The sequence below is a fragment of the Camponotus floridanus genome, unplaced genomic scaffold (genome assembly GCF_003227725.1).
Source record: "Camponotus floridanus strain SB8 unplaced genomic scaffold, Cflo_v7.5 scaffold14, whole genome shotgun sequence".
NCBI lineage: Eukaryota > Metazoa > Arthropoda > Insecta > Hymenoptera > Formicidae > Camponotus > Camponotus floridanus.
The window spans coordinates 315540-337076 of record NW_020229259.1 but is presented as its reverse complement, the minus strand read 5'-3'; the positions used below and the strand labels follow the sequence as shown (position 1 = coordinate 337076).

General features: G+C 36.3%; 1 protein-coding gene across 2 annotated transcripts in view; it reads right to left on the bottom strand.

The window, feature by feature from the left end:
* The window catches only part of LOC105257992 (5-hydroxytryptamine receptor 2A), a 139393-nt gene extending 118257 nt beyond the window's left edge, over positions 1-21136 (bottom strand). Inside the window, exons 1-3 of one of the 2 annotated variants that reach the window (XM_025406315.1) lie at positions 21077-21125; positions 20472-20729; positions 15841-16077 (exon numbers count right to left, since the gene is read on the bottom strand). The gene's annotated coding sequence lies outside the window, so the exon portion shown is untranslated. Of the gene's footprint in view, positions 1-15840; positions 16078-20471; positions 20730-21076 lie in introns of both variants that reach the window. The other variant, XM_020029603.2, reaches the window with a different exon arrangement.
* Positions 21137-21537: the final 401 nt, after the last annotated feature.

Below are 21537 nucleotides of genomic sequence, written 5' to 3'. Positions count from 1 at the left end.
TCTTGATATATAAGAGAGAACTACGGAGACATGTCGGATTAACCCGCCTTTCAATGTGTTGTTTTTCTTCCCGTTAATAAATGACATTAAAATTTACAGTAAAAGGATAAAAGTACGACACGGAGAATTGTGCTGAAAGTAATTAAAAAATCCACGATCATTAAAACAAACGACCGCAAAATTAATGGTTCAACTTGAGACGCGAGTGTTATTTTAACGTAAAAATAATTCCCTATTATATAGAGAGGACTGATTAATCACTTAGGATATTTGTACCGCGCAGGAAAAATGAGCTGCAAGAAGTTTATTCTGATAAATGGTTCTCGAACAGTTTTATAAAGGAAATATGAGAAAGGACATAAAAAAAAAAAATATATATATATATATATATATATATATAATATTATATATTATATATATATATATATATATATATATATAATATTATATATTATATATAATTTATTTACACTTATCATTTCTACAAATTTCGATATTATAAGTGTCCTAAAATCGATTTAGTATTTAATCATATCAAAGAATGAGATAAATTAAGTCGCTAGAGTTGAGATAAATTCTCCTCTATCGAATAAATATAAATTACGTTTGAGGAGAAATTCAGGCATGTACGTCGCCTCGAAATGCAAAATTAATGGCTTGTGCGGAGCGTCCTATAAATTTTCTTCGACATACGTCGCGTCTCGACGATCTCGCTAAAAAGTGCAGTCCTCCGAAATGCTCGCGACACAGTTTTGCTGTCGCGTATCGCCGAGGATGTAAGTTTCCCTCGTTCCGCCTAGTAAGCGATATCTAAAACGCCCGATCCGGATTTGCCTCAACGAGAATATGAAACGACACAGTCGTCACGATTTACTTTTCGAAGGACTCCCGCCCACGTATAAGAGAAGGAAAGAGAGAAACAGAGAACGAAACGGGAAAGCGAGATGCAATGAGCTCAGTAAATTCTGTATCGGTAAAGAGGCCTTTGAAAGGCCGATAATAAATTGTCTATAACGCTCGATGCAACGTCACGTTGCAGGTGACATCGACCCACATGTTACCGGCAAATCGATTTTCCGAAAGCACTGCCCTGTCAAATTGCGCGAATGACGCAACGGTGCATTTAACTCTCCTACCCGTAGATGATCGATGAACGCATTTGGACACATCTCGTAAACGAGCGGCCGAAATCATGGCGCCGAAAATCCGAGAGGCTTCTCAATCGGCTCATCGTATAAGTGTATGGAATAAAAAAAGAAAGGTAGATTATTATTTCGTCGCAAAATGACGTTAATTAAAGTGCGCTTCAACGTCACGATCGTCCGTGACGTTGACATTCGCGCGCATATTTTATTCCAGAAATTTTAATGTACGTTTATTGATAATCTGTGTCGTAATAATAATGCAACAACGATGTGATAATATGGCTCTTATCAGTGAAATGTGTGTGTGCACGTATATTAACGAAATATTTATACATATATATTTCAATTAATTTATTTAATTTATTCAAAGAAATATGCATTAATAATTATTAATCGTCAATTTTTCCTTTTTTTCTCTTAGCTTATTTATCCATACTATAGACTATATATTTTACTAAACTGCTAACGTTATGGCTAAAGTCAGAACATTCATTTACAATTGGAGAAAAAAAAAATATATATATATATTAAAAATATTGGGAAAAAAATATATATTAAAAATATGTATTGGGAAAATAAAATATATATGATATGTATGTATTTGTATATATAACTTGGATTAATATACACTATGCTTCAATTTTGAATTTTTTCAATTTAGTGCTCCAGTTACTGTTTTTATTGTGTGTTGAATTATATATATTATATTACTATAAATACACTTGATTTTTCATTTTATTTTTACTTTAAATGTACACATTTTTACAATTGCGTTTTATCAAGCGATATGTCATATCAAATTTTGATAGCCGGTATAAATTTTGCCCAATTATAAATGGCTGCCCTTGTTTCACATCTCATGTGAGATATGGCCGTGTTAGCTGTCTAGTATAATATATAAGTCTGTGATCCATACTTATCGGTAACTTTAGTTTATTTCGCTTGAAATAAAATAAGATGATATGAGATTAATCGATAAGTATTTTATCGCAAAATTGAGAAAAATTTTTTTTTATAAATTATCCCGAAATTGATTAATTATAATGCATAAGTATTATAATTAATCAATCAATTTGATATTTTGACAGAAAAAATAGTTTCCCCTAAATCTGAATAAAACTCACAGTAAAGATTAAACCAACAAATAATGATACTTCGTGTATCGATGTATTATTATTTTTCAAAATAAGATCGAGACAAAGATTAAGAGAAAACACAATTATTCTCCACGAACATTATTAATACAATTAATTAACTGTACGATTAAGAATTCGCAAGCGTGTTGAAGCGGCAGCTGTTTACCGAGACAAATATTGGGTTTTATTTATTCGAAATAGAAATTGAAGCTAGAAAATAGGAATCATAAATATTATCGTTTTGTTATTATATATTTACAAGTAATAATTATCTCTTTAATGTTTATATATTTTTTTTACATCCGAATATATTTCGCGAGTAATAATCAATCGAGTAATTAATAATTTATATTAATTATAATAATTTACAATAATTTCTGATGCATTAAATTAAATATTCAACATTTATATTTACATAATGTATTTACATTTTTAAAAATTATTTTATTGCACAGCATATTTATATATATCGTAACCTTTTTTTCATCGAGGAAAAGATGCAAAAGATGTAGAAACAAATCTTCAATTATAAAATAAATTAAAAATTAAATTATATTACAGAAATAATACAATCTTTCCAATGATTACATCTTGATGTTGGTAGGAGGGCTGAAAGCTTTATTCTGAAGGGAAAGTTGAGTACTCAAAACACACGCTGCATTATTGGCTTTCCGTGTGAGAACTGTTCGTCACGTTTTTCCGTGATATACTGATTTCCCACTTAAATAAATATCACCGAGAATCGTACTTTCGAATTCGAAATCTCATTAAACGTTGTTGGACGAAGTTCAATGAAAGCTCCGACAAGCGAAAGATGGGTCGATTGCTCGATGAAGGTAGATGGGATTGTCGTCTCTCCCATACACCATACAGTAATGGTGTCACATACATATCTTCATGTGTATGTAACTGAACACTATGGTTTTTATGTCTATTTCTCTACATTTTGAAGTCATATATTTCGCCTTGACAAAGAGATTCGAACAATTTGGCACGATTTTTGCGCGAAGAGAATTGATTTCCATTTTCTGGATTGTTTAGATAATTAAAAATGGATATTTTCTCCCTCGTTGTTTCACTATATCACAACGAATCGCGTCTAAGCGTATTCGAATCGTTTTGAAATCCGAATATTCTGAGATAAAAGTCGGAGCAAAAGTCAATTGCATCGATCAATTCCGTCTTTTTCCGCTTCGGGCTTAATCCTTGCTTGATGATATCTCGTCAACTCAAAGTGAGATTTTATCATGGAATGGCATATTACTTTGCGATTGCGAAATTTGGGAGTGTCGTGCAAAGTATGGCGCGTTTAAGTGCGAATGTGCTGTTTAAAGTGTCGCGCGTGTGAATTAATGGGCCTTGACGACCCTGATAACCTGAGAGAAGGACCAAGCCTAGGTGGCTTCGGGCTTCGGTGAAGCAATAAATGTCACTGGGAGAATTGGGATAACTTATTATTAGTTATTTATGAATTAATGGCATGCGCACGATTTAAATTACGCGATGAATGGTAATTTTATTTGTTTAATAAGGAAATTAAAACAAAAGTGAAAGACAAATTAAAGAAAATGACTTTTATATAAAGCTATAATCTTTTGAAAAAGTTGTAGAGGATTATAATTTTCGTAGAGTTATTAAAAAATTATTGATATAAGGTATTTTCAAAATTATACAATTGTTTGCTTAAATATCCGCTTATTATTGTACGTATATATCGAATGTAAAATTTAATAGGTACAATAATAATTGTTTGAAATATTAATTATTTTAGATGCTGCTACAATTTGGATCTTACATTTATATGTTGTGCTGATCGATATCTGTCTCAATGTCATCAACTCCGTTATTGTGCAGTGATCGGTGAATGATAAATTTTTATTTTACAGCAAAAAGTATGGCACGTATAAGCAATTTTTTATTTTTTCTTTCATGTATCGCATACGTTTCAGTGTTTTCTATATATACTTGGCGTATAATTTTGCATCTTTTTTAGATACCTTTTTTTATTTGATAATGTTGTGAATTTTTTATTTTATGTATATATACAAATTTTTATAAGAATTTTCACATAAAAATGATACAGTATTTTTCTCTTAAATATTTATTAAATATTAAATAATAGAATAAATATTAAATATTTATTCTATAAATTTACGTTATTATTTGTAATAAATGATCACAATAACTTAATTACTTTTATAAAGGTATTTATCTGTTGCAATATATAATCTATTTTATTTGACGATATTATATTTTGTTATTAACGAAATATCATTCTTTGTATTATATTTACAAATTTATATATTTTTGTGATGTATACTCTCTTTTACACATTACTCAGCTTGATTATACAAAATCGCGTAGTATTCCAATTAACGAACTCAATATATTTTATACTCATGCAATTACTAAAAAAAGTGTAGCTCATGAAACTGTTAACAGGAATTCTAAATCTGTCAATTACGTACGTATATGCGTGACGTAAAACCAACATACATACGTTTACAATATGCGATAATACACATCTGACAGATATATACGTGACAGATATATACGTTGCAGATGTACAATTATTTTTTCTGAACGCATAACACAATTTCATTAAAAAAAAATCAAGCATCGCGATGCGTTATCTTCTGCCGCCTTCTTGTATAAAATCCAGATTAGCCTTTATTAATTTTCAAAGACGGATTTATCTTTTTTAAACGGCGACAAAAGCCGCCGCGGCTGACACTCGGCATTATATCATTCCCTCGAAAAGAGAAGAAAAAAAAGCGAAACTCATTCGCCTCCTTAATTTTACGCACGTCCGGCGGCCTACAGCTTTCTTGGCGAAAGCAATCGGAAACGTGTCATTAAAATGACATGATCCACGTCGAAGACGCTGTCGCGAGAAGGGAGGTATTCTCTCCCAGGAGATGAACACAGACTGAGAACAAGTCTTTTAAGTCCTACGGGGAAGATACAAGAGAGGGAGCGAACAGTGTAACAACTTGGGAGAAAGTTATTCCGTCGGTGCCGGGGAGTCTCTAATGAACTTCGAACTTTAATGATGGAGGCTGCTAAATCCCCGCTTCGTTTCCGATGCGGACGCGATCGTGTCTGAATCGTGTCGAACGTAAAAATTGACGACTGTTATAAGGCCGTCCGTAATTCAGAAACTTTCTCACGAAATAATGTTAAAAGGACCTGAATTATTTATAAGTGATTTTTAAAACTTGAGCTCAAGTTTACTTTCCGATACATTTTCAGAAGAGACATATGTTTATTACTTTTCAAATATATCTTTTCAAGATGATTATTTATTATAAATTATTTAACTAAAGAGAGATTAATATATAAGTGTATATGTAAGAAAGACGACATTTTAACTACTAAATAATATAATAATATAATATAAAATAATTTTAAAAAATTATAAATTGTTTAACTAAAGAGAGATTAATATATAAATGTAAATATAAGGAAGAGACCACATTCTAACTACTGAATAATATAATATAACATAATTTTAAAAAATTGAATGATTTAGATTTTTTTTATATAATATATCTTTTCAAGATGATTATTTATTATAAATTATTTAACTAAAGAAAGATTAATATATAAGTGTATATGTAAGAAAGACCACATTCTAACTACTAAATAATATAATAATATAATATAAAATAGTTTAAAAAAATTATTAATTAAAAAATTATAAATTGTTTAACTAAAGAGAGATTAATATATAAATATAAATGTAAGGATGAGACCACACATTCTAACTACTAAATAATATAATATAAAATAATTTAAAAAAATTGAATGATTTAGAATTTTTTTTGAATCGAAAGGTTGGAGGTTTTATAATGTAATGTTATGTAAAATGTATTTACAGTATGTTTGAAACTTTAAAAAACGTATAATATATTTATAACGTGTATCTCGCTCATTTGTATCGTTCTCGACAATATATTTAAAAAAAAACACGAATGAAACTGACAATATAAATATCAGTGACGTCAAAACCAACGACCATGACCGGATTACATCGCTAGGGTCCCTTTAGACGAATCCCATTTTACAATACATCATAACGCGGTTTTACACGTTCGTACTCATGATTCACTCCTAACTCAAAGTTGACAAAAAAAAACCGCGTTAAATCCCTTCGGTGGGAAAAAAACACGTCCAATTGTCGCGCCGCGGTTGCGCGCAAACAGCGTGATTAGTTTTATCAATTAACGATTTCGACGCGCTTTTTTCGCGGATTTTGCAAGCCGCGAGTAATTCGCGCCGAATCTTTCTTCTACGTTAATTAAAATCGCTGACCGCTGATCGTGACTGGCAACACGCTCTCCGCCTCGTGTGCTTTTACTGTCGGGAATTATTATATCCTAGTTCCGAGATAGAGCTCCGTGAGTATATTACAAATTATACATGTCTGGAAATTATCTAGACTTGTGCAATAGCTTTGAAACATTTATGAAGAAGATACTTGCGAGAGCTAAATTACAAGAAATTTTCATGCTTTGCGGTGCGATTACGATTTTTAATCGCGTTTTAAATGTTATTTATATTTCTTATATAAATAATATAATATTATATTCATATTATTATATTATTCATTATTATATTATTTCATATAAAAGTTCATATAAATTTATTGTTATATTTATTATTATTATATAATTTATTATTAATTATTTCTTATATACAGGGTGTCCCGAAACTCATAATCAATCTTTCAAAGACAGATTCCTGGGATCATCTGAAGACGATTTTTCCTCAATGAAAACGTCGAGGCACTAACAATTTTCGAATGATAAGTGATTGGAAATAAGGGGTTTTTCATAAACTAAGCTTTGTAGAAATAAAATATTAACAAAACCACATTCTTTTATTAATTTTAAATAGAGTTTACTTTACTTGAGCTTTAATTTAAGGCTTAATTGCAAAGATATATAATGACAAAAATCGGGAACATGCAAAAAATGACCTTCAAAAATGGCCTTCATCGACATTTTCGCTGAGGAAAAATCGTCTCCAAATGATCCCAGGAATCTGTCTTTGAAAGATTGATTATGAGTTTTGGGACACCCTGTATAAATGATATATATTATAAATATATAAATGAGATATAATGTACAATTTATATAAAATTATATATATAAAATGATAATATATTATGTATATAAATTATACAGATGAGTATTCATTTATATAAATATCTATTTACTTGATCAAAATTTAATAATTTTTCTGCAGGAACAAATTTACATAAGAATGCATTATAATGCATTATTTTAGCTCATATTTTCCATAGCATTCACGTCCAGTTAATAATAAAATATAAAAATTTATATATTTATAAGAAAACGATGCGACGCGATGCAGACGTATTTAATTTTGATACGTCCCACCATTTGCGCTTGCCTTGGGCGTGAGAATCAAACAATACCTACACGTCCTTGGGGAATGCACCGGCGGAAAGTGTGGAAAAGTGATCGATACAATATGAAAGCACGGTAAAGTTTTAAAGATTTCACGCCCTGCGCGATGCGATGGAGTTACGGGAAATCCAACTGCGAATTCGCACACCGGGTCGGGACGCCGGAAGAGCACGTTAAGGTACATATCCGGCATATCTCCTGGGTGACATTCATGCGCTCCCTGCCGCGTTTTTATCCTTGCTATTCTTATTGGCGAGAGTGTCGAGCGCGCGCGCAAACTCCAACCCCTCGCGATACAAGTCGTAAAGCCCGGACAATCTTGAATATACACCCACACACATATAAATGCGGTACGTTCTCTCCGCTGTTCACGACCACGTCTTGAATCCCGATCGCGAATATTCATCCGTAATATCCTAAAATGGATTAAGAATGGTAGATTTTCGCTTAACGTATTTGACATTTTATGCGTCATAATATTATATTTTATCTTCCTCGGAATAAAATCAATTTTATGCCTCAGGGAGAATCTTTTTTTACGACTGGTTGATGGAAACTCTCTTTAATAATGAATATTTTTATAATTTATCGCGAACACGCAATGTTGCGTAAAAATGAAAGCGGTAATTTCAAGTTTAATGTGAAATTTATAACAAGATGAGTAATTACTCTCTCTCTCTCTCTCTCTCTCTCTCTCTCTCTCTCTCTCTCTCTCTCTCTCAGTTATGTATGCTTTACAATATAAAATTATTGGTATTCCCAAGAAACTTGGGTTGTGCTTGTTCAAACAGATAAATTAATAACAAGTAATCTCATAAAAATAATATTATCTGCCTTAGACGTTTTCTCTTTTGAGACAAGGAATCTCTGGAAAACTTGGGAAACATTTTTAAGTCTTGGCGCAGAGAAATCGCGAATTTATTAATACATTCTTTTATCATTTCGCGTAGTTTGTTCTTTTCTTAATTCAGGCTGAAGATGTTTGCCGCATCATTATTAAATATCTCCCGCTGCATTCTCATTTATTTCAATAATAATGAAATGTACGCAATACGCTTATTAAAATACGGCGCGAGAGCTTTACGTGGAAACTAATGTCCACTGGCGCCTCGTAATTATCGGCTGAATATTCGCTAAATTATAAATATCAACCCCAAGCATCGTAACTCATCGGTCGACGACGAAAAATTGTAGGCAATGGTGGCTCATTCTTGAAAAGTTACAGTTAAGCTTGATAGCGTCTCATCGTATTCCCTGTCGGTGTACTCTCCGGAAGAGGACGGGGCTTTTCCCAAGATTAAAAATCTCATGGTACTCGAGGAGCCGTGGTATATACTTTACATCGCTTTACACGAAATAGAGGACGCGGCACAGACGGCGACTCTCGAGCACACTAGAGAAAACAACATCTTGTCTGTCGCTTCTCTCTCTCTCTCTCTCTTTTTTTATCTCTTTCCCTCCCTCTCCATTCGGTTATATTCAATTGAATCGGGCCAGCATGTTGTCGCACAGACCTGTTCGAGTGTAACCCGAGGGTTCCGAGGATCCCCAAGTTTAGAATGTACAAGTAGATGAAACGAGACAGGTGAAGTGCTTTTTCCGTTTAGAGAAACCGGATTTGTACGAGCTGAAAGAAGGATATTATTCAATTTGCGGAGCGATGCAATAAATTCGCTCTCTCTTTACCGCGCATATAAAAATAATTAATTCATGAGTATCACGTGGAGCTCCTCTTAGGAGATTTATTGTTAGGGATGAAAGTCGAAGAGCATAATAATGTAGGGCACGGGGATATTATTTATGGAGGGTTGCCACGGACACGCGAACGTAAATATAGCGGAATGTAGAAAAACAAGCATATTTTTTCAACGTTATCGGGCAATATTAATTTCAAGTCGTATTCTCGAAGCGCGTCTTTGTGTTTTTAAATTCCCTTAAATTATAACGCGGAGTAATTGAAAGCCGGCGAGGGACCGTGCTCGGATCAAACGACGGTATTTCGCATTCCGTTCCGTGCGAGAAATTCGAGAAAATTATCTCGTCAAGAAATAGAAATAAGATCAGGATACGAAAGATTCAATTTGCAGGTGGAACGCTTCACTTTGTACAATCCCCCGGATCTGGCGAATGATCGAAGCGGATGGAAAAAGACCTCTTCCCGTTAATTAAGTTACGAGATGCGCTTCTGGCCAATCTGACTCCCGTCCCTTTCTCTCCTCCCCGTCCGAAATCGGAAACGAGCTGCCGCGGATTATTTCCGCGGCATGAAATGTAGGGCGAAACGTTGATAATTAACGCGTGGGGTTGGATGGACCCGTCGAAATAAACATCAATCAACGCGCGACGTATTAACCTCTTAGGATAACGACGATAATGACATATCGGAGCACGTGAGATCCGCGGTTTGAAATTTTTACTCTCTAAAAGAATCAGTGAAAATATCACTAATTTAAACAGTAAAATAAGATTTCACTGAGAATCAGTGAGTATTTTACTGATTTTCAGTGGAAACGCTTATTTTTTTGTTATTTTATCTTATATCTCACTGATTATGGTCAGTTAAAATAAAATTCACTGTAAAATCAGTAAATTTTACTGTAAAACCAGTAATCGCTAATTCGTCCATTTACCGCTACAATCACTATCTCTCTCGTATTTAATTTTAGTTATAAGAATGATATAAAGTTTGCAAAGAGCAACATTTAAAATTAGAAGTATTACTTCGATTTAATTTCTGATACAAGCTCAATAGAGAGGCTTCAGATATTAAATCGATCTTTATAAGTCGGACAAATAAATGTCTGGCGACTTAATAAAAATTATTCGTTCGTTATCTATTTAAAATAACAAGTTTAATATGCATGTAATATAAGTAAAATAAAATTTTTAATATAATAAATATTTAGTAAATATAAATAAAATTTTTAATTTTATATGAAATAGATAGAGAGATGAATTATAGTTAAATATTACTGACAATAACGAAAGAAATATTACTGATATTGAGAAATATTACTGATTGAAGCGGTCAAAATTATTAACTGATTCTTTCAATAAAATATCACTGATTTACAGTGCTGTGCTTATAACTGCTGTAATCAGTGACTATTTACTGTTTTTCAGTGATAATACACTGATTCACTTTTAGAGAGTACGGTCAAAACGCGCTTTTCGACATCGTCCCTTGGTAAAGGGAGAATTAATGAACGGTGAGAAGATAAACCTCTGTTTTTATCCATTCCGCGTGAAGCACTCGACGTCACGAAATGCTCCTGCAATTTTAAGTCGCTCAGTTTGCGCAAATGCCGGGCGACGTTCTCATGAGCGCAAATTCAATCGTCACGTGCGACGGAGATGGCCGCGGTAAAATTTCCGGGAAAATTCTGCAACTCCTCCGTTCCGACCTCGTTTCCCTTCGCGAAAACCGACCGCCTCCATAAATGCAATAATCCGTCGCGTCTGAATTATTCCTTACGCCTTATGCAGAAGAGGCGTAGTGATTCAAGATCGAAAAAAGGCTGCGGCTAAAAATAGCGCAGCGTATCGTAGCAACGAAGGTCGGATGCGATGAAATCTTTACCGTCTCGTTCGCGACGCTTTAACAAAGTTCGAGAGATAACAGGTTAAATATGTATAAAATCATTCGGCGCGAATAATTGAATAATTTTTCCCGGGCGGGAAAAATAGTGTTCTCTGTTTTCCTTTTTTCCATTTAGGAACGCGATCTGCGGATTTTTTCCACGAGGCAAGACCGACGTAATTTGCGAAGCGACTTTACGAGTTGTTTCAAAGAATTGGCACGATTATATCGCTCTCTCTCGAGAGAGTCGGGTCGATTAAAATGTAAATTAGCCGTAGAGCGCGCGAATTGCTCGATTTCTCCCCTTAAAAGGGAACGCTTAGGGCCGATCGAACCGACCGGCTGTAAAAGTGAATGGGGCATAATCGTTAGTGCTTCTGGTTACTTCCCCGTAACTGCGGACTTACCGAATATATTCGACGTATATTCAACAAGTTCCGCATTTCCCGCTGCAACAGCAGCTGCAGCAAGCGTTGCTACAGCTACGGAGTTATAGCGTTACCTGGATTAACATGAGATTTATGCCCAGTCAGATTAATACCAAAAGCTGCCCGAAACGGATAAGCTTTGCACCTCTGTGTCACGGGAGAGATACTTCAACCGAGATACATTTGTATCGCGTTGCATCCGAAAAAGCTGGATTTCGAGACGCGCGAGGAAGATTCAGGAAGTTTATATTTTCACGTCCCCGAAAAATTCGCGAAAATCCTTTTCCGACATTGACGTCACTGACGTCTATCATTTATTGCAGATTATAATAGCGTTATTTTTGTACAAAAGCGCGCGTGCATGTGTTCCATTATTTTGTATTCTTTTTTTTAATACTTTTTATGTACGTGTGCAATAAAAGAAGTACAGATATGGTGGAATACATTTACGTATTTCAGTTATTAGGAAACGCATTATTTTTCATTTTATATGCAAATATTTTAATTGGTTTAATATATTCAAGATTACATGTAATTGTAAAATGTATAGGACAAAAAAGGAAATTATTTTTACGAATGTGAAGTTAATAAGAAACGCTGCTGTGAAATGAACGTAGGGTAAACCGTTGGATTTAATGTGATCGCGCGCTCGGTTATTGGCTTATCTACCCCAATCCTGTTATCATTTATTAACTGGCGGCGGTAGCGACATGGCGGGATCGGCAGAAAGTCAAATATAATTTAATATAAATGATTCGATCGTTAATCCATTTATGTCGAACGGACGATATATCGGCTTTCGAGTGACAATCGCATCCTGTTTGCTCGCAAAGATACACACACGATCCTTATGCATAAGCGAGCAGCTGCGAGAGGACACGATAGTGGAATTAAAAGAGTACTGTTTGTTTCCACGGTGTTGAAATATTAAACTTGACGAGAATTGAGGAATCGCGCACTGAGAAAAATTGTTTGATTCTACCAACAAGACTATATGATTGAAGGCATTTTGGTTAAATCAAACAAGAATTCCTAGTTATCATGATAAGACTCGATTTTTTATAACTAGAACGTTTAATAGACTTTACTATAAGGATTTGGTTAGTATTTTCTAGTTAGATAAATCTGGTTAGATAAATAAATTAGATCTATAAAATTTCTTGTTACATTAATTTCTTTGCGAGCCACTCTTAACTTAACTCGTATTCAATATTTGCCATGAAAGGCATATAAAGAATTAGTATTAACATTAAATCCAAAGTATATTTTTTTCTCTTAGCAGTAATGCCAGAAAGAGGACCTAGCTCTCTGATTGTGTGTGATTGAGCTGCATCCTCTTCTTGCATCACTGTTTATCAGTTTAATTTCTAACAAACTGAATTTAAAATAATTTATTTAATAATCTGGATTGAATTTATGCAATAATCGTGTTGGAATTCAAAATATTAAACAGACTTTTGAGATTAAATGGAAAAAATTTTTGACGACTTGGTGCTGGCGAGTTTAGTATCATTAATCAGAAAATTTGATAAATTTAACAGGAAGAAATTAATCAGATTTATCTGGTAATTCTTACAAGAATTCTGGTTCGTCCATTTTCCAACAAACATACTGATTGAATTTACCAGAAGTTTAATTAATGCAACCAGATTTTTTTCTCAGTGCGTATATGTTCGCGATTTAGTTCTAATCGAACTTGTACACAGAAAAAAAGTGTCAAATCAAAACTTATATACTTAAACTAACGCGTTCATTGTTTCGTATATACGCAACAATTTATAATCTTCTTAGAAGAATTTAATAATTTTAAATTTCAACAATATTATAGTCTTATTTTAATATTGTAATTATCATCTCAAGAATATATAATTATTTAATTCTACTTTAAAAAAATTATATTTGTTTAAAAATGTTATTTTCTATCTAACATTGTTTTTTTTCCATTCAAGAAAATTAAATCTTAAATCATAAGAATATATTTTTCCCGAATTGAACTATATAAAATGGCTTCATTCAAGTAAGCAATTATTCAAGCAATTATATTTTTCTTTAATTAACGTAACTTAAATTAATATAATCTCATATCAAGATTTCCATGTTAAAACGAAATATATTTTCAAAACAAGAATGTCCTTTCTTTCTGTGTACGCGTAATTTTCTATTCATAATGAGAAGGGAACACGCGAAAGATTTAAATGGCGCATCATCGAAATAATCCAAAAATTATATCGCGCGGCAATTGTACTTTCATTGTTTGCCAAAATGAATTGAGCGAGGCTATCTATATAAACCAGATTTAAGTCACTGTTTACACGGTGGCGAAATTCATTTCGATTGATGCAATTAATAAAAATGGTAATTATAGAGTACAATATTAAGACGACGAGGTATATTAAATGTGTCAATGTAATCACGAAAAATGATCACGCTCGCAATTGTGTCAAATCATCACATCGCGTCCATTGAATCGAAGATACAATCGTGGATCGCGCGTTTCACATTATTGAGTGTTTACTTTTGCGACGAAATATGGAATGAACGAAATTTAGACTGGACGTTGAACAAGTCGCGCGTGACGATTGACGTTTGATCAGTTCCCCTTCCGCGTCACTAATAAAACCCGTCATCTCCCATTCCCGGTGCAACCTGTTCACCGCAGCCCCGTTATCGCTGCCACAATGACTGGCGTTGTAAACAACAATTACCAATCCCGCTGCCCCCTCCTACCCGCGGCATCGGCATTCAAATAATATCAAACCCATAATTACACAACTGTCATTACAACATGGGTCTCCGAAAGTATCGCCGGGTCTCGGCGGTTACATCGGCAACAATCGAATCAAATCCGCCATTAAATCGCAGGTGTGATTGGAAATTTTATCGCATGCGGTCGCGCATTCCGCGTAAAATCATACACGAGATTTATACAATATTACACGACAATTAACACTCGCGCTCGTCTACGGGATAATCTACTGTTTTCATCACCGTGCGAGACAGAATCGAGAATATAAAATGTGGACGACGGCGATTTCGACAAAATCTGAAAATTTTACGAGCTAGTAATAGCTCGTATAATTCATGTGCGCTTATCGCATGAACATTTTTAGTTTGTTTCTACATGATATTAATTCTGTCGGGCATACACACATGTATACAGGGTGTCCCAAAAGTCCCGGACCGGTCGAATATTTTCATAAACTATGCACTTTAGAAAGAAATGTTTCAGACAAAAGTTGTATGGCTTGAAGGGGGCCATCAGATAATGATAATGATTTGACATGGGAGAGTCATTTGAAAGTCACGTGAAGATCACCGTCAATTTCTTAAATAGAACCCCCTATTTTTTATTACATATTTGTGTAGCTTATCTCGAGAGCTTTCCAAAACACTATAATAAAGTATTTCTTCATTGAGTACTTTTCGAGTTATGAGGCTTGAAATCATTTCTTAATTTTACATAAACCGTAAAATATCTTGTAAAATATTCATTTTTCGATTATCTTATCTTAATACTTTTATGCACAAAATAATGAGAGGAATCAATTGGTGTAAAGAAAAAACATAGTTGTTTTTAAGAAAAAAAATATGTAATTTGAAATTGACAATTACATATTTTTTTCTAAAACAACTATGTGTTTTCTTTACACAATTGATTCCTCTCATTATTTTGTACATAAAAATATTAAGGTAAGATAATAAAAAAATGAATATTTTACTAGATATTTTATGGTTTATGCAAAATTAAAAACTGATTTCAAGCCTCATAACTCGAAAAGTACTCAATGAAGAAATACTTTATTATAGTGCTTTGGAAAGCTCTCGAGATAAGCTACACGAATATGTAATAAAAAATAGGGAGTTCCATTTAAGAAATTGAACTGACTTTTACGTCATCTTCAAATGACTCTCCAAGGTCAAAATCATTGCCACTATCTGATGGCCCGCTTTAAGCCATACAACTTTTGTCTGAAACATTTCTTTCTAAAGTGCATAGTTTATAAAATATTCGACCGGGTCGGGACTTTTCGAACACCCTGTATATTTCAAGGTTTGTTAGATATACACTGGTATCTCCCGTGTTGTAAGTCTTACGAAACGAGAAGGGAGACCTACCTGATGATCCACGGCGCAACTTATTTTGTTGTAGGTGCTGGAAATTTATCACAAGACTGTCTACGACGTTAACGGCACTGAGACATAACGAGGTGATGGGTTTGCCATAAACACGACGACGTGCTCGATGTTTCCGCGACGATGGTTTTCAGTCGTGCCTTGCTGGATCTCGCCGGCGTAGCAAGTGATTAAACCGTTCAATCATTGCTGTGGGAGAGGAAGGGCCGCGTGCGTGCGCTGTTGGATTTATAATATCTTTATTGTCTCAGCCAGCGACGATTTGGACATGATGTACATTGGATAGGTAGATGCACAGATAGATAGATGGGTGGATACAAAGATAGAGAAAGAGAGGGAGAAGAGAGATACCTGCCGGAAATCGCATTAGCGGCCATTTATTTCTAACGAATACCCAATTACGTCGGTCGATAATGTACAACCGCACTCGCCAGTTGACGTAATTTCAGTTAAGCGCCCCTGCGAGAGAAAAGGGCGGGTCCGGGAAATCTTTAATCTCCGCGGTCGGCTTTCCAATTAGTCGCCGTTCGTTTCTCTCTCTCTCTTTTCCCTCTGTCGTTCTTTCGATATCGGAACGAAAGAGAGGGAAGTGGAGAAGATGAGAGGGAGGAAAGGAGCTGGGGGGAAAATATGACGATGACGATTCTCGGATCTTCGAAAATCGTTAAGCTGGAAGTTTCTAATGGGGTTCCATATGCGTTCTCAAGTCTGTCTGCTTTAATGGATTTAAAGGAGCCTCGTGTTGGAGAAACGGTTATGACGAGAAAAGCGTAATTCCCTTGTATCGATAACGAGCACAAAGGAAGAAAGACGTGTTAATGACCCTTCTGGAAATTGCCCACATCGTTTTGGAGGAAAATTAAGTGGTCGGTCCGATGATTTTCGGGGCGGAACAAATAAAGCGTGAATGAGAGAGCCGGTTCTTGAATGATCGTCTTTACGAAAGGAAGTTGGGCTCTTCCGACGACATTGTGCGACAAGTTTCTGTCTGACAAGCAATAAAAGTAGTTTCACAAGAGTTGGAGGCTGAGAAAATGTTCGGGAGACACGCCTAAAACAGCGAATAATTAGTTAACGAGAGAGAGATGTAAAGAGAATCTGCTTAAATTAGAATAATGTCGCAACTTCTTCTTCAACTTTCGAAAATTTCTGTATATACATGAGATATGCGACGAGAATAAAGGAAGAAGAGGCAAATTGTATCTTTATGATAGCTTTGAAATTATTTATCTATGGTTTTTATTTACGTTTCCCGCACGTTTGATATCAGAATTTGTAAAAATCGAATATAAAGGGATTTAAAGATTAATTTAAGGGAGAATATTGATTGGTTTTGTACTTTTTAACTTCGTTAATTACGTTTCGAAGAATCGAAAAAAATTGCAAAAATTTTCAAGTATCTCCAGCAAGACGTCGATTAGAAAGAATCCCCGCTTCCAAGATGTTGAAGGATATATACGCATTAGATTTTCTCACTCGAAGAGGTTCGTAATTCCCGAGTTCTCATAGCTTTTCGGAATGTCCGCTGCGGTTGGAAAAGCGTCACAAATCAGCGGCAGGTCTCAGCAGGAAGAATGCGAATTAAATCGACCGAAGGGACACGTAATTCTCATATCTCTTCATTTTTTGGAAATTAAAAGACTACTTTCGAATAAACACTTTATCACATTTCTCTCGATAAAAAGTTGCAAAGCATTCTTACATTTATAAAAATAAAAACGATGTCAATAATTTTAACTTCCGTAAATTAAAAATTTTTATAATATCCACAAACATGTAATAAAAATTGTGCAAATATAATAATGAGAACAAAATACAATTTTTTTTAATTTTTAAAACATTAAATAAGAGGTTTGAGTGATATCAATCAATAAATGCTAACAAAAAGAGACTAATAAAACCCTAAAATAAAAAGAGACTAATAAAACCCTAAACGCGGTAATTGATATAATTTTTTAATTTTTTTATAAATTACATCATAGGATTATTGTGAAAATGCGAAGGTGATTTTTTCTTTATAAGTTATAAGATATAAGTTTTATTTGATAATTAAAATTAATGTTTGAATATGTTTTTGCAATAATTTGTAAATAATTAAATCGTATTAATAATAAAGCAATAATTATAATTATTTTTTAAATGCATGTATGCGGGAAGAAGAGAGATAATGAGAAAAATCACGAAGTTAGGAAAAGTATCGACGAAGTAACTTGGGCTGACTTAATTTCATCTTTAACTATTCACTTTTTCTCATACCTTTTTTCTGGAGCGCGCAGCTTTAACGGAAATTCACGGCACAGCCGCTCTAAACGATAGAAAAATTAGTTTCATTCGCCTAAGGGATTGGCTGTTTGAGATTTTATTGTTCCCCGAAATTCATTCGCAATAAACGACGTTCGCAAATCGACGACGGGACGGAAGAAATACGGGTTATAATCGAGCGTGAGTAATTTCTAACTATTTAACTCGCGCAGTTCGCGCCGGGATGCACAAGAAGCGGCCAACAAAAGTTTGCAATGTTGTAAAGTTAGGAATGAGATTTATTTAAAATAACAGCCGAATACTTATTTTTCTTAATTTCATGACGTAATCGCCATTAAAAAGGGACGATTCGTTTATTACCGGCGAAACTTGGAGAGTTGGAAGTGCAGCTTCAATCCACAGAACAATCGAAACTCGACGGAAGGAGGGTCTTATTTAGTTCTCATTTGCTGCGAACTAGGAGAAAATAGGAGAATCTCAAATAATCCAAATTCTCGTGAAAAATATTTACAGTAAAATTTCAAGTAAGCTCTCTTACACGTTTGCCTTTCAAGCAATAAACTTTTAAGATCTGAAACCAAAGGGAGCAAGTATGAATTAAATCTCGCTGTTGATCAGTAACTACTCAACTACTAATTTCTTCACTTTATCAAACTTCATCAAGAAATCTGTGTCCGCTCGACGGTAGAATTTTAAGCAGCGGAAAACGGCGGTCACGGTCCGACCGTGAACGATCTGTAACTACTTAATCCTCGCGGCGAAGCATTCGGTACCTCACGTTTTGCCAATCTATTGACAGGAACGCGTCGGAAAGTCCGGATCTCGACTCGGACTAACACGATAATTGGTTAATACCGATCGCTTCTCGGATTCGAGAGGACTGGCGGGACCGCAAGGAGCTTCCGTCCCGTTTACTGTGGCCAATTTACCACGAACTTACCCTAAAATTCGAGCTCTAATCTCGAGAGTGCAAGATGCGCGCGCCTTCGCGCGAGGTTCCGTCTTTTTAATAAATAAAACCCTTCATAAACACGGACTTCAGTCCTCCCTGGTAGAGAACAACTGAGAAAAATTCAATTTGTCACCTCGCCCTGCAGAATTGAATTCTCCCTGCGTGAGAAAGAGAAAGGGAAACTCGAGACGAGCCGCTAAGATACGCGTGCAAAATTGGAGTCGCCGCGAGATGACAATCTTTATCGAAGTATTTCGTTGTGGATTATTAAAATATGATGTTAGTCGGATTTAACGAGGATTTAAGCGATCCTTCCTGTCTTTCTAAAGTTCCTGAAAGGCGAGGAACTCGGGTTAAGCTTAATTAACCGAGTACATAAGGGACTATTTTTCTTTGTTGTTGTTTTCAACTAAACTTCCTCATCACGCATCGATAGTCACGATCGAGGCCTAAACAGCTCGAGTAGAAATGATCCGAAGTTCAAGAAGAGCTTTATTTCCAGAGTAGCAGATCTCAATCCGCGGATGATATCCCGCAATCGATTCGATCTCTCGCGGGGAAAGATCAAGGTTCCGAGATCCGAGAGGATGATTCCGAACTTTTCAATTTGTCCGATATCCGCCGGCGATTGAGCTCGCTCAAAAGGTCGAGGGAGGTCGAAATCAGGCGAGAATTGGCGCGAGGAAGCGGGATAATCGCGGCGGCAAATATCGGGAGGGATAGGTCGCGTCGACTGTGTTTGTTCTGTAGCCGTCCTAAGCCGCAAATAACGAGGAAGGTTGGTCGGGAATAGAATCCCGTATATCCTCCAAGCGATATTTCTGCTCTATCCTTTCTCCGTCTCTCCCCCATCCTCCTCGCTTCCGAGTAACAAACGCGCGTCGACGGCCGGATCGTTTTTATCGCCGTCCCGAGAGGCGGAGAAAGCGATTGGTGAAAAAAGGGGATCTCCAAAAGCGAACATGGCAATCTGCCATCGACGGTCGAGGATCTGAAATGCAATCCGCGCTCACTGCACCGTTCGTTTGCCCGGCAGCAACAAGTTATACACCATAACCAGCGGTGTACAAAGAGAACGGCAAGGTGGACGGATGATCGTCTTTTTTGAGGGCGAACAAAGCCCGGCTCGTCGATTAAACGCTGGAGCGTGGCTCCAATCGATCCGCTCTCGATTGGGTCTCTCTGTAGATCGCGCACACTGCACGCCATGTCGGAGGGTATAATTTCGAGTGGCTGTAAAACGGAAATATTCCTCGAGTGCGCTAATCCTCCTGTCGCTCATCTCTCTCTCTCTCTCCGTAATCCGTGGATAGGGGGTTGGTGTTGTATCAATCACGATAGGTTGAGCGGACCCGGGTCGATGATTGGCTATCTCTTTGTAGATTATAGTTCTACCTACGATATGAGCATGGATAGAGAGGAGATTGATTTAATCGATGTCAGTGCCCTGAGCGACGCTGCAACCCTCGGTCAATCACAGCTTTGCGTTAATCGACATCGGCGAAACTAGCTTGCATGAAATTTATCCTGGATCCTATCCACGTCCCGCTCTTCCAAGTTTCGTCCACGTCGATCGGGTAGCCAAGTAAGATGCAACTTTCATCGCGATTACAAATTCGTCAAACATTCGATCAACTTGCGACACTCACTTTTACCTCTAGATTAACCATGGATTAACCATACCAATTTTTGCAAACGAATACATCTAAATCGCAGATGCGGGAGATCGACGAGGAGGGAGGGGAGGAGGGAAGATGAGACTTTCGCTTGGACCTCGCGTTCCTGCGATCGCGATCAATGACGCACGCACGAGAACGGAAGCAGAGAAGGGAAGACGCATCTCACGAGGATCCTCCCGAGAGGAGAAGCCGGGGGAGATTTATCGGTAACGTAAAAAAAAACCGCGCTAGGGTGCAGGTCCCAAGATTGTCGAGCGGGTTAATCGAATCTACGCGAAATCCGCGCCGCGTGGATCGCGATTTTCGCTCGTCACGTCTGCGTTACCGATGGTGCCACCGTGGCGACGGCGAAGAGGGCGATCCGGTGGTCCGGAGTACCGTGCCAGTACTGGTACTGTAGAGTTTGTTATCGAGTAACGCGGCGCCGCGCGCGCGCGAGCGAGCGAGAGAGAGAGAGAGAGAAAGGGGGAGAAAGAGGGAGAAAAAGAGATAGACCGGGGGTGGTGGCAGCTTCGCTTGGCTGACAAGTAGATAGAAGCGGTATCGCGCAAGCGCCGATTCACAACCCTCTCCGTTCACGTCCCCTTTACGTCCGAGTATCCCCCCCCTCCCTTCCTCGCGCGCTTTACTACGCTCGCACGTCGCCCGAGCCCTCCAACCCCCCCCTCTCCCCCCGTCCGTCCGCACCCCCTTCGTTTGGCTTTCTCTATATCTCTCCTCGCGTCCCGATACCCTCGGGCGAGCGCGGCCCTTCGACTTTTCCTCGCTTTTCCATCTTCTTCTGAT